Source organism: Podarcis gaigeae, assembly GCF_964106915.1.
Source record: "Podarcis gaigeae genome assembly, chromosome: 6".
Classification (NCBI taxonomy): Eukaryota; Metazoa; Chordata; class Lepidosauria; order Squamata; family Lacertidae; genus Podarcis; species Podarcis gaigeae.
Genome location: NC_139682.1, coordinates 12,705,602 through 12,722,205, shown reverse-complemented (window position 1 = coordinate 12,722,205; position 16,604 = coordinate 12,705,602).

Genomic DNA, 16,604 nt, shown 5'->3' with positions numbered 1-16,604 from the left:
CTTGCTGAGCAGCACGGTGAGATAAAAATCCTAACACCACTCCCCCATTGTTAGGTAACCCTTGCTGCGAAAGCTAGTGCAGCATCAAGTGACATAAACAAACAGTTGTCATACACATAGTATACCTCTGCCGTACCAGTTTCATTTTTGGAACCACCTGCAACAGGTTTATGGCATGCTGCTGACGCCAGCAACGTAACTTAAACATGGCTATTGGGTTGCACCGGGCAGCCATCAGGTCTCTGAGGGTTGCAAAATTCATTAGAAAGAAGGCTTTAAGAAAGAATAGGAAGACACACTGATGCAAAATCTACAAAGTGCAGGAAAAGGGGTGTTGGACATTCCTCTCTTGAAAATGATTCATGCCCTTGATCCTTTCCTCTAAACCAGGGATGGGGAGCCTGTGACCTTCCACATGACTACAAATCCCATCAGCCGCAACAACATGGCCAATGGTCGGGGATAATCAGAGCTGTAGTTCAATGTGCAGAAGGCCACAGGTTCCCCATCACTGATGTAAGCAATGTATAACTGTAGTGGGGTTGACTCCATGTTCACAACAAGCCTACAATGGAGACAGAAGAACAACGACAACAATGGGGTTGGACTACATGACCTATGGCACTCCTTTCAACTCTACAATTCTATGATTCTGAAACCTTCAATGGGTTACAGCAACAAAAAGGATTTTTTTGTTGTTGCAAAAGGCTAGCACCCAAAGCTATGGTTAAAGCTATGGTTTTCCCAGTAGTGATGTATGGAAGTGAGAGCTGGACCATAAAGAAGGCCGATCGCCGAAGATTTGATGCTTTTGAATTATGGTGCTGGAGGAGACTCTTGAGAGTCCCATGGACTGCAAGAAGATCAAACCTCTCCATTCTGAAGGAAATCAGCCCTGAGTGCTCACTGGAAGGACAGATCGTGAAGCTGAGGCTCCAATACTTTGGCCACCTCATGAGAAGAGAAGACACCCTGGGAAAGACCCTGATGTTGGGAAAGATGGAGGGCACAAAGAGAAGGGGATGACAGAGGACAAGATGGTTGGATAGTGTTCTTGAAGCTACCAGCATGAGTTTGACCAAACTGCGGGAGGCAGTGGAAGACAGGAGTGTCTGGCATGCTCTGGTCCATGGGGTCACGAAGAGTTGACTAAACGACTAAACAAAGCACCCAAAGGCTTGGCTGTTAAGTGTATGGAAAGACTGAGCAGAGAACATCTGTCTACAGTCAGTAGCTGCAGAGGTGTGGAAGGTTGAGGCCCTCTGCTAGTAGGGTCTCCAGACCCCCCAGGGCTGACCTGAAGTCTTGCTGTCCCAAGGTGGTTGGGGGGGAGGGCTTGAATCTCCAAGTGGACAGGCCTGCCTTTATTTTTATTTTTTCTAATTAAAGTCTGTGCAGCCTGCAAGCTTCAGCCCAGCAGATTGTTGCATAGACTCTCTGGGGACCCTTAAATATCTGTGGCCTTGAATTGGGTGGAATGTTTTAATCCTGTCTTTTATTAGCGTTTTGTATTTTTCTGTTTTGCCTGCCTCAACGAATGCACTTGTTTATATTTGGCAAGTTACTCTGAGTTACCGTGGTAAAAAAAGGCAATCAATAAGTTTAAATAATAAAAACAATAATATTCCATGACCTTGTGGATCCCTTTGGATATTCCAAGCACTGTTAAGCTACCATCTATCACAACATCCTACAAATTCTCAAAGACAGGGAATGAATGAATGAATGAATGAATGAATGAATGAATGAATTCAAAGGCTGTTGAATTAATGAGACACTTTAAAAGAATGTTACATACTTCAGTCCTGCCTGAGTTCATTTTTTTGTCAAAAACTATCCCTCGGCTATCTTTCCTTCACTTCCTGTGTTTTGCTTATCTTGACAACTTGTGTGGTGAGGTTTCTGGATCACTTCATCCCAAACCTCTAAAAACAGCTGTGCTTAGGCAGCATGGGATGGGATTTGTGAGCATATAATACGTAGTCTTGTCAGCTTTCTGTTGGTACATCCCCAGAGTACGGAATGTGCTTGCAAGATACTTTGGCTCTCAATGGAGTCTAGCACACTGTGTACACAGTCATTTCCTTCCACAAAATAAATTGCAATAAAATCATATTAAAATAAAGGTGATTTCCTCCCAGTTAAAGGATCCATGCATTTGCCTTGGGTTCAGTTTATTTTTAATTTTTATTTTTTGGGTTCAGTTTAGAAGGCTTGGAAGAACCAAGGAGCAGAAACAATTTTTCATGTATGCAATGACAGCAGCGCGGATACTACTGGCCCAGAGATGGAAAGAAGATAAAAGTCCCAACCATGACAAATGATGATGAGAATGATGGACTACACCAAAATGGCAAAATTGACCGGGAAAATCTGAAACCAGGAAGAGAACTACTGTAAGAAGGAATGGGAAAAATTTACAATATAATTAATAGAACACTGTAAACAACTAAACTTTGGCAGGATTTGAGTAATGCTTGTCATGTATGAAAAACTATGGTAAAAATGGATTATTTTTTAAATAGAGAAAATAAGAAGCAGCTGAAAAAAGATTGATTATGGTAACCATGGAAGGGCAGAGGGGTCGAAGGAATCGGAATCCTAAATGGTGTTGATGTTTAATGTTTGAATTTAAATTTGCGATGTAAAACTCAATAAAAAATATTTGACAAAAAATAGAAGGGCTGGAAGAACATAAGAACAGTCTTCTTTTTCTGAGTTAAATTTTTTATTAAAGTTTTTTTCATGATGCGATAAGAAATAGTACATTCTTTTCTCACAGTAACCAACCATATGACTGTGGGAAGTCTTGGTACTGAGAAATGATTTTCTTCTGTCATTAGGGTTTGCACTTAGATTTTATACATGCTTGAATGGAACTTTCTAACCAAAAATAAACATTACCTTAACAATGCTTTTGCTACACAATGGAAGATGCAGGACTCCTTTGACTTTCTTTCAGGTCACTGGAAAAGCGCTGCTGTAATTTTTAGTAAGGGATGCGGGTGGCGCTGTGGGTAAAAGCCTCAGCGCCTAGGGCTTGCCGATTGAAAGGTCGGCGGTTCGAATCCCCGTGGCGGGGTGCGCTCCCGTTGCTCGGTCCCAGCGCCTGCCAACCTAGCAGTTCGAAAGCACCCTTGGGTGCAAGTAGGTAAATAGGGACCGCTTTCTAGCGGGAAGGTAAACGGCGTTTCCGTGTGCAGCTCTGGCTCACCAGAGCAGCGATGTCATGCTGGCCACGTGACCCGGAAGTGTCTTCGGACAGCGCTGGCCCCTGGCCTCTTGAGTGAGATGGGCGCACAACCCCAGAGTCTGGCAAGACTGGCCCGTACGGGCAGGGGTATCTTTACCTTTACCTAATTTTTAGTAGCAGCTGAAAACGCAACAGTTGTGACCTAGCAGTGTGCTCTGCTGTCTCCTTGTGTCTGTTTCAGGTAGTACAGTTTTGCAAACGGATGTTGTGCCTTGCATTAGAGAATTATTTTCAAAGTTCCCCTCTTTCTCTACACCATTCATAAGCTAATAAATCTTGTCTGCCATCCTTTTTTTTTGGGGGGGGGGACAACCCCTGACTCCTAAACTATTAAAAGTCTTGAATATGTGAAAAAAGGAAGCACTGAATACCTTCCTCCTTTGAGGATGGGAGATAAAAATATAGCAAGCAAACCAGCAAAATAAATAACTAAAGAGCAACAAATTCTCTCTAAATGTGACATTGGGTGGTTGCGTGCTGACAAGAGGGAAATATCAGCATGTATTCCAAGATATGCATGGAAAAGTACAGTGGTACCTCCGGGTTAAGAACTTAATTCGTTCTGGAGGTCCGTTCTTAACCTGAAACTGTTCTTAACCTTTAGCTAATGGGGTCTCCCCCTGCCGCCGCACGATTTCTGTTCTCATCCTGAAGCAAAGTTCTTAACCCGAGGTACTATTTCTGGGTTAGTGGAGTCTGTAACCTGAAGCATCTGTAACCCAAGGTACCACTGTACAATACCTCACCAGAAATGGTCCACCTCCAAAGTCCTACAAAGATGCAATATGCTTAGGAGTCCCTGAATGTTAGCAACATACGCAGCTGCCTTATACTGAGTGTGATTGGGAACCTGGCGCCCAGGTTCTTGCTACCCTCCAACATTCCTCAGATGAAAATAGGGACATTTCTTTTTAAAAAATTATTTGGTTCTTCAACTTAAAATTTTACAGAAATATATCAAAGATAAATCATAAAAACAAGATTCCAAGGAATCTCCTGGAATCCTCCCCTATGTGGGACCTATTATTAATCATTTCCTCCTGCATCTTTTATGATAATCCAAACCCTTCACTTCTTCATTGTGCCCAAAATTCACCATTAAACTGCAAGTGATATTTCAATCCTACTAACGATTTTAACTGTTTACAATGGTCTTTAAGTTATAAATCTTTCCCATTCCTTATTACTATTTTGGTCTTCCCGATTTCTAACTCTTCCAGTCATTTTAGCCATTTCAGCATAGCCCATTAACTTCATCTGCCATTCTTCTCTGGTAGGGACTAGATCTTCTTTCCATCTCTGGGCCAGTAACATCCGTGCAGCTGTGCTCACATACATAAATAGCCTTTTCGGCACCTAGAATTCCTAAAAGGAAGGCTTCAGGTTATTTTAAACACTTTTTCAACCCTGGAGCATCTAAAATGGTTCAGTGGATATGCGAGGAACAAGCTGGAATAGCTAGGCTTCTAAGAGAAGTGGCGCTACACAGAAATGGAAGGTTAAGCCTCATTGGGTCAGGACCAAGGAAGGAATGCTTGCATCCTAGGTTTTACACCAGATACCTTCCTTGACAAGGGAAGCATAGAAGTCCCAAGTTTAAGCCTGCCAAGGCCAGCAGCATGGAAGCCAAGCGCCCAGGAAGAGAAGGGCTACCAAAGGACACATTGGTGAGAGCAACCTGGGATACAGGTGGAAGCAGGGAGATTATGATACTGGGCTTGATTAAGGATCCCCTTACACAGGCAAGAGGTCTGATGTGTCTTTGAAGTGCTTCCAATTGTGGAAAGCTACAGTAGGGAGTCTGAATCCATTCCAAAGTTTAATGTGTGCTTCAGTTCCATGATAGCTTGAAGCGACACATTTAGGCTCATGTGGCGAATATTATTATTCCTGGGCTATGGCTGTCAGTCTTTTGTGCCGGTGCAATCCAGCTGTGCTTCTCCCATCCGTTGCCAATCAGTATGTGCATCTTGACTAACTTGCTATCTGCCCTCAAGAGGGACCGAAAAAGAGAGTCCATTAATCTCAAGTGGGCTGAGAAACAAGGAACATCTGTTCCTACTTTTCCAGTGGCACCTGCCTCCAGGGAGCTAGGAGTGATGAGTTTAGTGCTCACCGCTAGATACCCACTCGGAAAACAAGCTATCTTAGACGTTTTTGAGAGACACGGTAATAAATAATTGGAATATCAGAAGGCAGAATGAAGGCTATGACTACCTAAACATGCACATTCCTGGAGCTAACCCAGGCGTGGGTTTCGTGAAGAGCCATAGTTCTGTGGTAGTGTAGCCTTATGAGGCTTTGCCCTCGGGTGGGAAAAATATTGCGCCTGGGAAAGGGAAGTGGGAGTCAACAGACACTCGAGGAATAGTTTCGGAGAAAAGGCTTTTTATTTCTACCATCCATGAACTGGTAGAAGGAGCAAGTGTGATTAAGTCACAAAAAGCATGCACGAAATTCACAGTCATGTGCACAAGCATATATACCCCTTTCTAGTTCCCTCCTCCTTTCTCCTCCCTCAGGAGTCCTCTGAGCATGAACAGAAAGCTGTCTTGGGACTATTGGGACTCTTGGCACCCTTCCCAGGAAAGGGGTTTCAGAGTGTTCAGAAATGTTTCAATCTCTTGTTCTGGCATGGTTCCCGGACAGAAAGTAAGTTGCAATGTGGTTCTTTAGCAAGGCCAGAAGGCATGAGAAAGGCCTGAGAAACAATGGACTGTGTTCCCTACCTTTGTTACAATCTTTTTAGTTACAGCAAGCAGAATGTTTCTGATGCTTAGCTGCTGAGAAAATGATTTTGAAAAGCTCTGAGAACCTTTGAGCCTGCTTTGGTGGGGGGTGACTTCGGGCCTAGGTGAGGTCACCTGTCCTCACCTTCCTTCAGTAGATCTGCTTTGCATTCAGGAAGACAGAAGATGCCGGTCAGTGTTGACAATATTGAGGTAGACAGAACTGCAGCCTGACTCAGTATAAGGCAGCTTCCTATGTCTCCAGAAAACAGACTCAGTCAGGTAGAGCATGAGACTCTTAATCTCAAGGTCATGGGTTTGATCCCCACTTTGGGCAAAAGATTCCTGCATTGTACAGGGTTTTATTTATGATAATAAAATGACATTACCACACACCTCTTCAGATTTTCAATAGAATATACCTAGATGCTTCTGGTGTTACGCACTATTGACAATATGATTTATTTTCACGATTCTCCTCACTGGGGCTGACAATGGAATCTTCTTAGATGCATTTGACAATGGCATTTATTTGAATACTGCATCTGAGGGTGGGAAGAGATAGCGAGAGGGGTGTCAGCTTACAGCTCCATCCCAGAAATTAAAAATAAATGCCATGGAGTGGGACTTTTTGCTCCAACCCAAAATATTTAAAAGCCTTTTTTTTTTACCAAGACTGTCACTACATTATTTTGATTAATGTCGAGATATAATGGAGGTTGTGGGTACATCTGTGGGGAGAATAACACAGACATGTTCAGACATGCCCCAACACTCAAATATTCTGTGGGCGGGGTTTATAGTTCCATCCCTTAAATATAAAAGCATGCTTTACCAAGACTGCCACTAGGGTCTTCCGAGTGATGAAGAAGGGGCTTTTTTACCAGGGATTTTATGGACTCTCGTGAAGTTGTGACTCGAAATTCTACATCTGTGGGGAGTATAACATGAGCATGTTCAGACAGGCCCCAACACTCAAATATTAATACAAAATACCGAAGCCTATTATTGGTTCAAAACATGGTTAAAATCTGCAAAGAGAGGCATCATCTGCAAAGACTTATATCATTGCCTAACACAGACACAGGCAACCTCGGCCCTCCAGATGTTTTGGGACTACAATTCCCATCATCCCTGACCATTGGTCCTGTTAGCTGGGGATGATGGGAGTTGTAGTCCCAAAACATCTGGAGGGCCGAGGTTGCCTGTGCCTGGCCTAACAGGTCAGAAGTGATCCTGTTTAGGGTTCCAACAACAGCCTGGTGGGACCATGACACTCACCTGACCTCTGGTTAATAAATAATAATAATAATAATAATAAATAATAATAATAATAATAATTTATTTATACCCTCTCCATCTTGGCTGGGCTTCCCCTCTCCCCCTCTCCTTCCCTGTAAGCAGCAGCAATGTGACCAACAGGATGTCAGGGGAGCAGCGCCTGTTGGAGCATGTGCAGAGTGCCCATTCAGCACGCCAGCAGACTGTGCAAATGGAAAATCCAGAATGGGGGCGTCAAATAAAGATGCCAGACAGTTTGGGTAAGGTCAGTTCCTTTACGGACAGGTAGTCTGAAGGATAATGCCGTTCCTCAGTTTAGCACTTACATACGTACATAAAGTAGTCCTACCTCAGTCTGTCCCAAGAGACAGCTTGCAGCAAAAGTCAGAAAAGGTTCTTCCAGCAACACACTCCTTGAAGTGTGCCAACAAAGATTAGGTTCTAGCCAAGAAGCGGGACCCAAGGCAGACTTGTTCCAAACACAAGGATATATTTCTATTTTAAATTGTGCTGACTCACTCTCACAGGTTTGCTGACTCACACTTAACCAGCTGCAGGCACAGGTGCAAGGCAAACAGACCTGAATTAACCTTTCCTTGTCCTTTTTCTCTGCATGCATAAACCCACACACAGTAACAGTGTTGTTCTAGCCAGTCATGCTCACCTCTATAGGAAGGAAGGGTCTGAAGGTGGGCATTTAGTTAGAGGAGGGAAGATTTGCCCTGCCCTTCCTCTAGGGCAGGCTTCCCCAACCTCAGCCCTCCAGATGTTTTTGGCCTACAACTCCCATGATCCCTAGCTAGCAGGACCAGTGGTCAGGGATGATGGGAACTGTAGTCTCAAAACACCTGGAGGGCCGAGGTTGAGGAAGCCAGCTCTAGGGAGTTCAGGGAAGCCCACCTTTATTTTTAATCAATTAATGGCATGCATGCTTAGTCATGATCACTGCAGATGGTGACAGCAGTCACAAAATTAAAAGACGCCTGCTTCTTGGGAGAAAAGCAATGACAAACCTAGACAGAATCTTAAAAAGCAGAGACATCACCTTGCCAACAAAGGTCCGTATAGTAAAAGCTGTGGTTTTCCCAGTAGTGATGTATGGAAGTGAGAGCTGGACCATAAAGAAGGCTGATCACCAAAGAATTGATGCTTTTGAATTATGGTGCTGGAGGAGACTGTTGAGAGTCCCATGGACTGCAAGAAGATCAAACCTCTCCATACTGAAGGAAATCAACCCTGAGTGCTCACTGGAAGGACAGATCCTGAAGCTGAGGCTCCAGTACTTTGGCCACCTCATGAGAAGAAAAGACTCCCTGGAAAAGACCCTGATGTTGGGAAAGATGGAGGGCACAAGGAGAAGGGGACGGCAGAGGACGAGATGGTTGGACAGAGTTCTCAAAGCTACGAACATGAGTTTGACCAAACTGCGGGAGGCAGTGAACACTACAGAAACACACATTTTAATCTTTTTTACGTTTATTAAGTTATTATTTTATTTTAATTAATTGCCAGTGCTGTCAGACCATTGGTCCACATCCAGCTCAGGTTTATCAATAATGATTGGCACCGGCTGGCACCGACTTTCCAGAGTTTCAGGCAAGAGTGTTCCCTACCAGAAGCTGCTAGGGATGGAAACTGCAACTCACATGTTTTCCAGGGGTTGGCAAAGTTTTTGTGGCTTGGGCCGGTTCACGGTCCCACAGACTGAGCAATGGGCCAGAGTGTGTGTGCGCGCGTGCATGTGCAAACACTATTTCTGGTGCTCCTTCCAGCGTGGAGGAGGCATGCACAGCTTCCTATTGGCTGCAGGAGCTTCCTGCAGCCAATGGAAAGCCGGCCAGCGTCACTGAAGGCGGTCCCCGCTCTGCTCTGTGCTGGTTTAGCGCGGTGCACGGGAGCCGACTGAGCAGGCGGCGAGGGTCCCCAAGTGGGCGGTGGAGGTCCATGGGCCGGTTAAACAACCCCCATGGGACGCTTGTGGCCCATGGGCCTTAGGTTGCTGACCCCTTATGTATTTTATCTGATAGAATATACGTGTTCCATTCAGAAGTCCTCGCTTTGATTCCTGACACCTGCAGTCTGGCCCTGAGCATTTCCCCATAGGACATAGTAACCAAGAGGCACTTCATAATGCTAGGCCGCATCCTGCCACTGGAATCTAAAGGACAGAACCCATTTGCTTGCCTTCTTATCTATCTGGACACATCTTTCTGAGGTGGCGGTAACCATTTTTGTGTGCGTTTTTTTGTGTGTGTTTTGCTGCCACCTCCTGGTGGGACTCAGAGCCGATCCAAGAAGCGCTTGGAGAATACACTCACCTATGCAAAGCCAGTTTTAAAGTAAATATCATGTTTTAGGTGTCTTGCAAAGGCTGCTCTGTTTAATGAGGTGCAGTACAGGCACCAATATGCCTCTTGATACCAGTTGCTGGGGATCACAGATGGGCCGAGTGCTGTTGATCTCAGTTCCTGCTTGCAGGATTTTTATAAGTAATTGGCTTGCAGTTCTATAGGTAACTGCAAACAGGATGCTTGACTAGATGGGCTTTTGGCCTGATCGAACTGCTTGTTTCCTTATAAAATTAAGGAACACACCCTACACTCTAATGAATTCAATGAATTCAAATGGTAATAAAGGGAATTTTGATCAAGAACTTTCTGGTAGCCCATACTGTTCAGCAGTGGAACGGACTGCCTCAGGAGAGTTTTTTACGAGACATTTTGAAGCAAAGGCTAGATGGTCAGGGATGCGCAAGGGGCACATTTCCCTGCATCAGCAAAGTGCTTGAACTAGATGACCTTTGAGGTACCTTCCTAATCTATCATTCTACCATTCTGGCTGCCCTGGGGTTTGCAGAATTTGTTGCCTCCTTGGGCCTGGTGGAACTCCATTAATAAGCCTCCACAAATGCTTTGAAAAGCAATCGAGAGCCATTGCGAGATAAGGACAACTGTGACTTTAAAGAAGAATGGGAACGTTTCACAAATTATGTAGAAAGACAACAAAATGAATTGGACTCCTTGGCAGGTTTTGAATAAACATGCACAAATTTTTTAATTGATAAAATGGTAGACAGATAATGTAAGGATCTGCATAATTTTATAATATGCAGAGAATAATACGTGTTGAGAAATCAGAGAGAGGAGCTGAGGGGAGGGAGGGTTTGAGGGGGTGGGTGGGAAAAGGGGGGGAATAATGAATATGATATGTTTTGATAAGCTGTTATGTTGAAATTGCTAATAAAAATCTTTTTTTAAAAAAAAGCAATAGAGAGCCAACACAATAGGTCAGGATCAAACATCTGTGAAGCTGCTAGGAAGCTGCAGTTAGTAAATTCCAGATGATTTGCATGAAGCATATATAAGGAGCCCATCATCACGAACTTCCGTATAAACTGGGTCTGGGGCTCTGGTGCCAAGGCAACCATCCAACCAACCAACAGAAACGCAAGCGTCGCAACCAAGGATTTTCCTAGTGTTAACCATTGGAAAGGTCTGTCGCAATGCCGGTTTGTGACTGCCAGCCTGATCACACTCAATCCTATACTTTGGGCTTGGATTTAGAGTTGCATATCTAGCTCACAACACAGACCTCAATTGACCAGCTGTCCTAGGTGTGGGGCTGAACCACTCTGCCTGTCAACTATCCAATCAGCTTGCAATTATTGGCCAAAATAGAAACCCGTGTTTGAAATAACTCTCTCATTAGTCTCAATTTTCAGCACCAGCACACATGCAAAACAAATAGATAAATAAGAAATCACCCCCCCCTTCAGCTGTCATTAGTATTTGGACGTGCAGTGGCTGAGGAATGAGAAGCTGCCTTTTAAGAGTAGCAAAAGTTTCTCGCCAGAGTGTAGCTGAAAATTGAACATTGATGCAGACGACCTATTAAATGTCTTCCCTCTACTGCAGGCTGTGAAACGGCCTGAGGACGACTGAAAGTGGTGGAAACCCTGGAATTAATGGGTCCTAACTTAACCTTTAAATTCAATGGGTCTGCTGTGAGTAAAACTTAGCTGAATGCCACCCTGAGTGGGGCTGCTGTGGTGGTGGTCCTGAGGAATGACAAGACTCGAGTTACTGCCAGACACAGGAGCCAAGGCAGCAAACTCAAGTTGGGAAGTTGGCATGGAAAGCTCTTGTGCCTGACTTAATGGAAACAGAACATCTTGGCATCTTCTGTGGTGGGGTCATCACAAGGTGGTGCATGGTTTAAAATATTCACTCCTTGGCCCAGCTCAGAACAAACTAAGATCTTAAACCGGAGAAAAATGGTGCTCCCAGACTAGGGATGTTGGAGGAATCCATGGAAAATGGACTATCAAACAAATTTCATTCTGTCTGAAGCCTGCCATCACGCTAAGCCACTTTTTCACCTTTCAGTGTTCCTCCTTTCTTGCTGTACTCAAACTTCTCCCTCTTGCATTCCTCCAGTGTGGTGTAGTGGTTAAGAGTGGTAGTCTCGTAATCTGGGGAACCGGGTTCGCGTCTCCGCTCCTCTACATGCAGCTGCTGGGTGACCTTGGGCCAGTCACACTTCTTTGAAGTCTCTCAGCCCCACTCACCTCACAGAGTGTTTGTTGTGGGGGAGGAAGGGAAAGGAGAATGTTAGCTGCTTTGAGACTCTTTCGGGTAGTGATAAAGCGGGATATCAAATCCACACTCTTCTTCTTCTTTCACCACATTGTATGAGTAAGATGAAGTATGTAGAGTCCTCAAACTTCTGCCATTGTTTCAAGCTACCACTGTTCCTCTCTTAGTGCCCCTCTCTTCTCACTCCCAAGCCATGGCTGCTGCTGTTATGCAACCTGCCTTCATTCCCCCCCCCCCCCCATATCCTGCCCTGACTTCATGCAAATGCAGGATTGTGAATCACCAGTAGAAATCCTCCAATGGGCTTTGCCCAATCACATTATTGCCTTTCTTTTATACATGGAGAAATGAGGTGAGACAAAGCCAGGGGACTCAACTGCCTGGCGATATACTAGCACTACTGGGACTCCCTCTGGCTTCTGCACAGCAGGAAAGGGTCAGGAGATTCACAGTCTTCTCTCTGGCTGGGAGCACTTAATTGAAATACTGTAGCCCATCAAAGACACTTAGCAAACCTGCCAGCCAGGAAAGTGTTTTGTTAATGCAGAGTTTGAGCGAAACCATACTTTCTCCATCCGCCTGCCACACGCATGCCACATGCTGCCAACCTGCTATGTTTGTGCAAATACACACAAATAGTGCTGCTGTATTGGTAAAGAAAGATCACTTCTAGCACACACAAAGCTGCTAGGAAGAATTTTGTTTTGATGATGCATTCCCCCCCCCCACCAGAGATGGACAACCTGTGTGCTATCTCACTGCAGTGGGGCAGTGGGGAAAGACAGTGGTGCCAGTACTTGGCCTGGCATGAGTTTGCCGGGGCTCACCAGGGTGATGTTGACTGCCACAACACCATTTATTTATTTCTTTTATTATTAGTTATAGCCATGAGACATCCGGTCAGGCATATTAAATTGCTATTGATGCTCATTTTATTATACATGCAGGTCCCGCTTACCAAACACAATGCGTTCCGTGGAAATCATTCCTTAGGTGAGCGGTTGCATAACATGCCGACAGTTTCCATCGATTCCTGTGTGAAAATTTCGAATGCATTCCAGACCATGGATTGGATTAGGGAAAATTGCTTTGCAAAAATGTGTATGTGTGTGCATTAGGCAAAAGAACCTAAAATGTGTAGATTTCATGAGGACTTACAAAAGAGCACAAACTGATGTGAAATGCTGAGAACTGAACTGAAGACTGTTAGGTCTGTTATAAGGTTTTTTTTTTTGGTGGGGGGCGTCAATCTGGATCGTACCCTGGGTCCCTTTCAGTTCTTGGGATCCTATATCTGAGAAGGTAGGATGCAAACGGTGAAGAGTAAATGCTGCTACAGGACTTTTGGTCATTTGCATGGCAAATATTTATAGTTTGTGAATATGCTCCTGTATTAGTTATAAATGAAATATACACAACAGCAACTCGTGCATGTAATAAGAAAATAGATCCTGGACTTCTTCAATAGTTGCAGCCAAGTGTGCAAAAACATTAATAGCTGAATGCTATAAATTCAGACCATTCTACAAATGAGCCAGAAGATGGCAGACATTAGCTTGAAACAGAATAAATGCAGTGTTGGTAGTAGAAGAGTGATTATTTTGCTCAAGTTCAAGGTATCGCTGTTTGTATACTTCTAAACAATATTCATTTCCAAAGCACTTTACCTGTGTTGTTTTTATCCAGTGCCCATTGTGCTCCTGCCTCCAGACATAACTTTGCAGGGTGTGTGTGTGTGTGTGTGTGTGTGTGTGTGGTGGTCCTGAGATTGCTTGCATGTTTGTACACCTTGCTGAGAAATATATTCCGCTGTTTGTATCAGATGTAGAATGAATGGATGATGGATGGATGGGTGGATGAATGAATGAATGAATGAAAGGGGAGAAAAAGAAAGAGAGAATGGATTCATGACCACTGCCAACATGATGTGACCCCAGCCACTTCCTCCCAGGGGAATGCTGGCCTCAGCCCCAAAAGGGTTGCTCACAACTTCTGCAGCTAATAGTTGACTGGTCCACTGGGCATGTCCAGGAAAGGCTGGGAATACCCCTTGCCCCAAACCCCAGAGAGCCACTACTGGTTACTGTAGACAGCGCTGAACTATATGGACCTGTCAGGGAAAGGGAGGCAGACAGAGACGGGGGGGGGGGCATGGAAACACTTACCGAGAGCCTAAACAGCACTTTTCCAGCCAGTCCTCTGAATCGGAGACTGAAATTGGGAGTGGCCAGTCTGTTCCAGGAACTAGCTATTCCTAGAAGAGAGGAGATAAGAGGCGTTCCCTGTCTCACTGGGCATGCTGGTCTAGAAAGCCACGTCACAAAGATTTAGAAGCGGCAACTGACTGAGCAACTCAGAGGTGTTGTTTTGCAGCTCCGGCGTGGGCTTGGATTTTGCAGTCATAAATCTACCGGACAGAAGTGGCTCGATGCCTGGAATGTTATCTCCTAACTAGCTAGGCAGCAAACACATCCCTCACAGGACCAATGGTGTGACCCTGTATAAGGCAGCTTCCTATATTTCCCAGATGGAGAATAAATTATGGTCATTCTAGGATGATCTGGGAGTTGGTTCTGCAGCTCCACATTCCTGCCCTTCCAGTTGGGTGCAGGAATTGTCTTTCTAAACACCAGCAACTTCACTTTATGCACCCTACTTTCTGGAGCCATAGGGCGAAAGAGAAGGAGGAGAGGGATCATGTTATCGTCACAGCGTGGGATCTAAGCTAAGCTGGGCAGTCAGCTGTTTGCTTTAATATCCTCCCCTCTTGCCACCTAAACTTTTGCTATCCTTACAATCAATCCCTTGTGTCTTATTTTGGCCTTTCTTTTTGGAACGAGATCAGTGCTTAGAAACATGACGGCTGCGGCTCAGACGGGCGGCAAACCTCTCCGCTCAGCTTTGCCGAGGCGACTCAATCCTGACTCGGAGCAAATGCGCTAATCCACTCCCGTAGTCCTCTGCTGAGGCACAGCCAGCCAGTGTTGATGAACCACAGCAAATTGCAAAAGAAGCTAGGAGAAGGCCCACTGAGCTCATTTTCACTGGTGGCTTAAACAGGATTGGAACCCTCATCCCTGAGGGTTTGTTTAATTGGCTCTCCCAGCTCCCGGCTTCTCATTTCCCGAGCAGCAAACACAGGCAGCTGAACTCTTGACTCGGCAGAGCTTAATCCAGGCCACATACTGTAGACCACGCAAGTGGGTGGATTGCCACGCTACTGTTACCTATGGCTTAGAAGCATACGGAATGCTGCAAACAGAAGGTCTTTATTCCAATGTTGCTTTTCCAATAATATCCAAACAGCTAGACTGAATCAGAACTGGTGGGGGTGGGGGAAGAGATATTTTAATATAAAGCAGAACACCACTGGGTTTGCTTATGGAGCCCATCTGTGGTTCTAGTAGGGCCCAGCCTCCTTGCACCATGTGAAATGAGATATTACGAATGCATTTGCACTGACGTCTTTTGCTGGAAAAGAGTCTCGCGGCTGCTTTTCTTTTTTCCATAACCAGGAAAGCCACAACTGTGTGATTTTCCACTCATGATGTGCGGCTCAAATATGGGTCGTTGCAGATAAGTGTCCTAAGCAGGTGTCAGGTTGTCCTCGTTAGACCTACACAAAGAAAAACAAAGTGAAACAAATCTTCTACCTGGCAATGAGATGTGTAAGCCGATATGCTTGTGAGCCATCTGTGGATAATAGCATGTGTGGAATGCCAACAAATGGGAAGCTGGAAGTATCCTTGGAAATAAAGGGTATCTCTATCACACACACCCTCGGTGCTAGCTGCTTCAAAAACCACGGCCACTTGCCTTTCCCACAAATATGTTGTTGTTGTTTAGTCATTTAGTCGTGTCCGACTCTTCGTGACCCCATGGACCAGAGCACGCCAGGCACTCCTGTCTTCCACTGCCTCCCACAACTTGGTCAAACTCATGCTGGAAGCTTCGAGAACACTGTCCCACCATCTCGTCCTCTGTCATCCCCTTCTCCTTGTGCCCTCCATCCTTCCCAACATCAAGGTCTTTTCCAGGGAGTCTTCCCTTCTCATGAGGTGGCCAAAGTATTGGAGCCTCTCCTACAAAGATACAGAAGAGTAAAGGCCATGTGCAAGCCTGTATGGGTCTACTCCCAGGTAAGCCCCACTGAATTCAGTGGGGCTTACTTCCAAATAAGTGATGACAAGATGGCCGACTTGGCAGGCCAGGCTACCAATCCATCTACCAAACAATGGAAAGGATGTGATAAGACAGCAACAGGTAGGCTCATGGAGGACAGCTCTGTCAATGGCTGTTGGACTGTCTTGATGCATCAGTCCACTTCTGGATCAGTCCACTGGCCTTATGACGTCTAACAGTCTGTTCTAACAGTGGCCAAACAGATATTTATTGGAAGGAGAGGATCACAAGAGCACTCTCCCTTTCCAGGGTTCTCAGCAACTTGTATTCGGAATCAACTGCCTCCAACATTGGGTTAGTAGACACGGTCAGCTTTATCATCCATGGATTTGCCCAATCCTTTTTATTTAATTTTTTTAATAATATTTTTTATTAGTTTTATGAAATACAGAAAAAAGAATAAAGAGCATATTATAAAAGTAGAAAAAGAAAGTTACAAATTTTTCTTACTCTTTTTACCAAATCTATTGGACTTCCCCGCGTCCTCCCAACCCTGCATTCTCTGTGATGCATAACGTCTGCAATTTGTTAACTTGTTTCAATAACTTATTGTATCTTCCATTT